Source organism: Labrus mixtus, chromosome 12 (assembly GCF_963584025.1).
Source record: "Labrus mixtus chromosome 12, fLabMix1.1, whole genome shotgun sequence".
Classification (NCBI taxonomy): Eukaryota; Metazoa; Chordata; class Actinopteri; order Labriformes; family Labridae; genus Labrus; species Labrus mixtus.
The window spans coordinates 15,742,020-15,750,475 of record NC_083623.1 but is presented as its reverse complement, the minus strand read 5'-3'; positions in this window follow the sequence as shown (position 1 = coordinate 15,750,475).

Here is an 8,456-nt window from a genome sequence, read left to right as displayed (position 1 = left end):
ACTTGCTCTTGATTAAAGTCACCAGGGAAGGACACTGAGGGAGCTTTTTAAGAGTTAAATGGTAAGTTGAATTATTGCAGACCGACTAGTCCAAATGCGTGTGTGTAAAACACGAGAGCGAAGTTGGCTGAGGGAAGAGATGTGAATCAAAGGTGATGCGCTATATATATTAAAGAGGCAGGTTTTTGGATTACGATTGGAAATAGGGAGTGACTCTGCTGATCTGACTGGAGTGAAGTTATTCCACCTTTACAGAGGAGGGAAGGGGGTGGGGAGGAGAGGAGGAGAGGGAGAGCGATAACCAGCTTGCCGCAGGGAGAGTAAAGCTAAGTGGCAGCTGACGACAGAATGCAGATCACAGGCTGACGTCTGCAACTAGACTGTTGCCTGGAGGTTTGAGCAGCAGAGTTTTGTATTCGATACAAACAGCCTTGTGGAGCCGTTGCAAGGACTTCAGCATGTGTGTGTGTGTGAGTATGAGGGTTGTGTGTGTGTGTGTGTGTGTGTGTGTGTGTGTGTGTGTGTGTGTGTGTGTGTGTGTGTGTGTGTGTGTGTGTGTGTGTTGGATTTAAGAAATAAAGAGTGCTTTGGGAGTCGAGCCAGGAGGGATGTTGCAGTAGCCCAGGCAAGATGACTAAAGCATGAAAGGAGGGTTTGGTAGAGTCCCTTGTGAGGGAGGGGGTGGGGGTCTGATACAATGGATGGTGGAGACTGCAAACCTACAGCAGCTCATCGACCATACACTTAGTACTTCTACTGAACAAACTACCCCAAAAAAACAACCACATTCTGAATCTGTCTGTCTTACCAATCAAGCTAAGTTACTGCTTTCTGATCATACAATTTGCCTCTCTGGTGAATAAAATCCTTCAGCCTTGAAAAATCTAGCAACATTTCAGCTGCCCAAGTGGGGCCCCAGCATAAGCCACATCTTCATTTATCCCTGGAAGTCAATTAAAAGCAACATCAGAATTACAAGCTTCATGAAGCTGAAAAATGTGAGACAGTTATAGAGGCATCTAAAATGTTGGACAATCACATGATGTTTCTATATCTGCAGTCTCAAATGAGGTTGGAGCTTCGACTGATCATTTACCGTCTTGTGGGATACTGCTGGGCTTTTGGTGTGTCTATGTGTTTTGAACATGTGTGTGTGCGTGTGTGTGTGTGTGTGTGTGTGTGTGTGTCGCCACTGCCTTCTTCACAGCAGGAGGCAAGCTTCTTAAAGAAAACACACAACATCAAGCGGTACAGCTTTGTGTGTGTGAATGTACAGTAAGTCGCAGTGTTTATGCCCATGTGCTGTAAACCCATGTGAGTGCAGCTTCTTTGCATGCCTCAATGTCTGTGTTAGTGCAAACAGATGTGTTAGGGTGTTTTCAATGTGCCTCATTGAGTGCTTGCATGCATGTGTGTGCCTGTGTGAGTGTGTGTGTGTGTGTGTGTGTGTGTGTGTGATAGTCATGGGAGTGTGGTTCCTTTGATCACGACAGCAGCATAGAGAAACAGATTACCTTTCAGTGTCGCGGTGACAGAATAACACTCTCAGGTTGACAAACCTCACCCGCAAATTTAATATCCTCCTCATTTCAGCGACAAACAGCGTGCAACAACAGGTCGCACGCGGGGATGAATTGAATTTGTTTGTTAATATAATCCTTAATAGTTGACAATATCTGTCTTATTATTTCATCTCTGAAAAATAGAGAATAAAAAGCTGTGCTTCACTGTTGTGAATCACAACAAGTATTGATTGAGCAAAAGTATTATTTGCTATAATATTAAAAAGATGTCGCAGAGTATATCTGTTGTATTTTTCTGTGATAAATGCACGTGTTTATTTGCATTGCTGGTGTGTAAACACAGTTGTTTATGGTGGTGACATATAGGCCCTCTCTCCAGCATATACATGGGAATGCATACATTGGTCATGCCACACCTCCATCCATAAAATGTTGACATTTCCACACCATTCTTAGAGTCCTCTAAAGAAGGAAAGCAGAGCAAGCGGCTGGTTAGCTTAGCTTAGCATAAAGAGTGTAAGCAGTAGGACTTAGCTAGTCTGATTCTGTCTTAGTCTGCCGGTTACTATGTCCATCTACCACGATACTTTCAGCTCACTGTTTATCGTGTTATTACATTAGGTTAAGCCTTACTAACAACTAGAGTGTGCAAATACTTTTACTGAGTCACTACAGTCATGAAGTTTTTTATTTACAATTGAAGCAGAGGTATTCAAAAGAAGGTGCCTTTTTAATACATATATTTTCATTTAATCTGCATGCCTTTAAAAACAACATAATTAGACATATTGGTAATGTTTCTTTAATATTTAAAGACAGGGGCGACTGTGGCTCAGTCTGTAGAGTCAGTCGTCTCTCAACCGGAAGATTAAGGGTTCGATCAACAGCAACATGTCCAATGTGTCCTTGGGCAAGACAAGTAAACCCGAAGTGCTCCCGCTGCTTCGTCGGCGGTGTATGAATGTGATTAGTTACTTCTGATGGTCACTTTACATAGCATCCTCTGCCATCAGTGTGTGAATGAGTAGGTGTGGCATTCACATTAATAATCAGATGAAATTATCTGAAGATCAAGAATCATATCGAAAGGTTTATTTTTGTTACAGTAATAAGAAGCTTAATCCTGCTTGATTGATTAATAAAGGGGAACGGGAAGATGCATGTACCATAAACAGCTTATTGTGATTATTACTCAGCAGGATCATGGGCAACTAACCAGAGCTCTGTGAACACAGTCTGGGCTTTTGGCATCATGAAACTCATCATGGGGTGAGTGTGATCAAAGGTTGGTGATCACTGGTGATCCTGAAATCTGTTTTGGGTTTGTAGAAAGCACAGGATTGAAGATTTCATAAGATAAGAGGATATAGGACAGAATTGTATTTATCCCAAAGGGAAATCGTTGCACAGCAGTTGCCTTGCAAAGTGGGAAAGAGGGAATATATATTTATTGCACTACAGATAAAAATGCTGCGGTCTCAAACAGAAACATAAGTACAGACAGAGACCTGGTGATATGTCTTATATATGTTAAATGTCCATTTAATGTATATGCAGGCAATATAATATAAGAAATATATATCAAAACATAAGGTAATCGAATGTCCACTCTTTGACACAAAGAAACATCCTTTTAATCAATGTATCCTTTCTTTTTGAAACTGAAGCTGAATCTGAAAAGCACATCAAAAATAGTAAAACTCTGCCACGTGTTACATATGTTGTTTGGACATTTTGAATCTGGCATCCAAATGAACCCTCATCAGCAGATTTCTGATCTTTTCACCAGTGAAGGGATTAGGAGCTAAATCTGACAACCCAGAGGAACTCGAGGAGGAATCTGTAAAGACTCCATCTGTTTTGTAACTTGTTCTTCCTTCACCTGACAAATAAAATGTCCTCATCTAGATTTCTCACTGACTGGGTTTTCTGTCAGCTTGTCTCCTGTTTTTTTATCTTCTTCTTTTTTTCATATAGTCATTATTAAATCTGGAACATGTTGCTGCCATGCCACGTTTAATAATAGTTGTAAAAGCAGCTGCAGGTCCTGATACAATAATCTCCTATAACATTGTGTTTGCTTAAAGAAGGAATTTACATGTCAAATCATGCAACGTGTATTTTTCTGACATACTGATATCAACACAGGTACTGCAGCTGCCAGGGGGAAAAAAACAAAACATTTATTGGCACAAACCTGTTGATTTCATTTGGCACTTTTGACATGAACTGTCGTCAGACAAGGTTGTTTGTTTGTGTTTGAATGCATCGCTCTGAAACTCAACCAAAATGAAACTTCTTCACTTGAATGTTGCAGTGAAAGGAAATGAGTCTAAATTCTCTGATGAATGAATATTATGACTTTATTCTAATCCATCAAGGGTAAATTCAACCCTGAACAAACGTTTTAGAAAGGCTGCTCGACGAGTTGTGACACCTGTTAACACGGCAGCAAGTTAACTATTTAACAATACGATTCTAATTGTAAATGTGTGAAACAAACATATGATGTGGATAGAACTTTTACAAAAGACATATAGGAATATGTGTCATACCTGGTGCAGATGCATGAGGCTGTAAATGTGTGTATACTGTGTGTAATCCCCTCCTGGTGTGGTAGAGTTCTGTATAATGCACCAGCCTGAGGGCCAGGGTTTCCAGGTTGTGTAAATAAATTAAAGCAACAAATTATGTTTAAAAGCATCTCCCTCAGGCCGGGGAAAACTAAGATCCATTATTCATGGCTTAAACTGCCGGGAATCTAAAGGTGTGTGTGTGTGTGTGTGTGTGTGTGTGTGTGTGTGTGTGTTTGTGTGTCAGAAGACTTTTTGTCAAATATTCAAGGATTAACTTTGCCCTGTCACATAAAAAATTGAATACCGTTAACATTTTGAAAACAGTAGTACAAACTATAACAATGAATATTCAAACTTGTTTGTTTGTGCTCTTAACGAAGAAATCATTTTAGGCTTCAATTGAATGTGGATATTGCATTACGGCTAATATTTGTTATTAATACATTGTAATTTTTTTTAACAATGTTTTGTTTTTCTTTCTTACTGTGTCTATGTCCAATTTGATATCTCCTTCATTAATCGTTTACCCCTACTGTGAAAGCCTGAATATCTAATAAGTAAATATGTATACGTGAACCACTTCACCACATCTACTACTAGCTTCTGCTGCTACTTTTAGGAATAGCACGAGGCTACTTTTTGTGTAATATTCAAATTTTCTTTTCCAAAAGAATCACATGAAACTATCAGTGTCACAACTCTTTTTTCTTTATGATTAACAGAATGAGAACTGATGTTCAAGTAAGCTTAGCAAACTGCTAGCCTGGCACTTTCCACAGATCCAAAAATAATTACCCTTTAGCATCTCTGAAAGTATTTGTTTCCTCTTTTCTTTAATCTTTGACAGAAACAAAATTGAAAAATATAAAAACATGTATATGAAAGGGCAAGGCTATAGTGAACCAGATGCTAGCTGTAGCTTCTTTAGCTACAGAAATGTTCCTCTCAATTAATTATTTGCTAAAAAGTTTGCCAAGTTAGAAATATGATTCCAGTAAAAACATTCAAACCCCCTTTTCCTTGTTGTTGCATCTCCTTGTTGATTGTGTTTGTAAAATTGAAACCAGGAAGCAAAAAAAAGAAATTACACATTAGCAAGAACATTTTTTCTTGATGCAACTGAGCTCCCCCCCCCCCAAAGATCAATGTCAGTGTTAGAGCTTTGTTCATTTGTTCAATAGACTCATGTTAATGAATTTTATCTCCAGATCTGAGCTGCTGTATAGGCTACTTTTGAGGAGATTTTCAGTCATTTTGATTCACAAATAAATACAAATTCCCCTGCTTAACACACTCCAGAGCAGAGGTTTATTTTTCTCATTACTTTAAGCAGGCTATTAGATCACAGACATGTTCTGTGAAAATATCCTGCTTAGCAGGGTCTGAAAAGAAGTAGATGTAGAAAGTAATGTGATTTACTAAATCAACTCCCTGTACACTCATCACTACAATGTGGTTAAAATCCATTAGAGCTCTAACAAACTTGTGATTTCATCATAATGTCATTTTAATTTCATGACAATTAAATTACGCCAGAAACGCATTCCCACAACACTCACGCTCATTCTAATCAAACATTAATATATCCAATTAACAGCCAGTCATTAACATTTGTAGCTGCAGACAACAGAAAAGAACACCACGAACAAAAAGGCAGATGGATTTGTCAAAGAAATTATTCAAATGAGAGATATAACTAAACAATTCACTGATATTATGATCCGTTTCTAATATCCCTGCAAAAGCTAAATTTGTTTTCTTTATTTCCTGACAGCTCTTTACTTTATCCGCAAACAAGATGACAAAAATGCTGTTGTTTAACACAATCTGTACCTTTCACTCTTTGCGCTGTTCCCAATGTGTCATTAATGTCATAATCTTGGAACACATCTGCATTTGTTTAATGACCATACACCCCAGGCATGATCTGTAGGAGTGAATCGTTGGCTTCACTTGCATGCAGATATCTGTTTCAAGAGATTCATAAAAAATTACTTAATTGTTATCAGACGACCACTGAAATAATGATTGCATTACATTTTCTCTCCCCCGTCTTCTTTTCTGCATAAAGCCAACGCCCACTGAAGCAGCAGTGAATGATTCCCCACTGATTCTGTATTTATATATGCAATCTGTTCATAGAGCATATCCACATACGAATACTCTGTAAAAGTAGGGAGGTTTGAGCTTTTGAGAAGATCTCATCCCCTCTAGCAGTAAGATGATCGACATTATGTGAGCTCTGCTAGAAAAGCAACAATCAGACGGTATAAGTTGTGAGGAGATGGCTTCATCTTGACCTTGGTTGATTTTGTGCTGCATAAGATAAGATGAGATACGAGCAGATAACTTTACTTTAAACAGCCTTTAACTCCATCACTTGTTTCAAAGTCTATTTCATACTACTACTCTGAGGCATTTATTTTTCTATTGAATTGAATATAGGTGTTTTTTTTGGCATTTATTTCTTAAGCTAATATGTCACTGATGACAGTGAGTCTGGCTAGCGATGATAAAAAGGTTGTCTTGTACACATTCTTTAATGATGAAATAAGTCATTTCTTCATCTTGAATGTTTGGATGAAAACTTATATTTTGTCAAACTAAACTGTCTTTTGTTTTGTATTGTTCCTCCTCAAGGAAACACGTATTAAAATATGTTTTAATTGTTCTTTTTTAGTGGTAAGGAATTATGAGTATTTCGCTGCTGTTACCTGAGTAAGACAAAGAAATGTAAATTATGACCTGCTTATGTTTTAGGATGCATGATGGCTCATACATTTTGTTGCTGATCTCATGCTCAGTCTTACAGTCAATGTATCTTAATGTATCTCCTTATTAGTCCAGTCCTGTTGTCTGTAAACTGAGGATCACACTGTCATTTTCATTTCTAAATAGATTATTAGTTGCACTTTGGTGTTTTTCTCTCTGTCATTCGCTGTCCCGCTCCTTATCTCTTCAATGTCAGCTACCTCCTTGCATCACTTGATCACTGCTCATCCCTCTGCCCGGCAGGCTGCTGCTCGTACTGTAACTCATCACTGCCTGGTGGCAAGAGAGGGCCTCGTGTTTTTTTATTAGTCATTTCCGTCTGAGACCACCTGATGTGGAGACAGATAAATGACTGGGGAGGAAAAGAGACGCTGAAGAACAGAAATGTAGGGCAACATAATTTAGTTCACATGTTTGTGTGTCATAAAGTGTCATAAAGTGAGTTTGATAGTTGGGTTATGTAAAAACATTTTCTATGTGTGAGTAACAAAAATAAACTTTTTTCAAAGTTCAAGTACGTATTCTTTTAAACTGTCTAAATGTATTCAAGGGTTATGAGACAAGACAAAAATAATACAGAAAACGTCCATTAATTATATTGCTTTTAAAAGAATTCAACATTGTGTTGCGATAAATATCAATAAATATTAGTGAAATTTTAAGTGTAACAGACTTATCCATCCATTTTCTTTTTATTAGAGTTTTTATATTGTAAATGAAAAAAAGTGAACGGTGCTTCGAGAGATAGTGAGTCAAATGTGAATTTTCGCCAAGGTCAAGGTAAAAAATAGGACAAGCATGGAATCAAAATAAAATGAGCTGATAACAAGAAAGAATAAATAAATATATAATCAGTCAAAAGTCTTTATTATAAAGATGTTTTCCATTTCCTTACTGTGAAAATGCAGTGAGTAGTGGTGTTTAGATACACTTCCCCTGTAATATGTAATAATACTGTACCAAAACCTGCTCCAAATTGTGTTCCGGTAGAATCATTTGATAGGGGATATAAATATCTTCTTCTATTGATTAGCACTAAGGTAGCATTTTTCAACAATGCAGATCATGATGTTGTGAGAAGCCAAAGACTGACAAAGTCCAATATTTACTCTAGTCCGGCTTCTTGTCCGGTCACGCTCTCTTTTTCTCGTCATAGCTTCATCTATCACCGTCCTCTTTCATCTTTGCCTGAACCGTCGTATCAAACAGTACAGAGATGGGCTAACTGACCTCTTTTTAGCTTAAAGGCTTTATATGCGATCCATATTTTTGATCCAGCAGATGTCGCCCCTTGAGCACCAGCATGAAACCAAAACAACTTGCGCTGCATTGTTGTGTTAGCATGCTAATGCTAGCGATCTTTATTATGCTCGTATCTTCACACTGCTTGTAAATTTACCCGAAATGAGCGTGATCTAGAAACACAGTTAAGCAGTGAGTACAGTATGTTATTCTTATTTTCTCTAGTCCCTCAATTAAACAACTTTTATACGCAAGGGGATGAGCCAGCTGGCCGTCCGGGCGATGTAAACAAACTGAAGATCGGAAAACTCGGAAAACATCACAGACAGTGGGACTCAGGTGT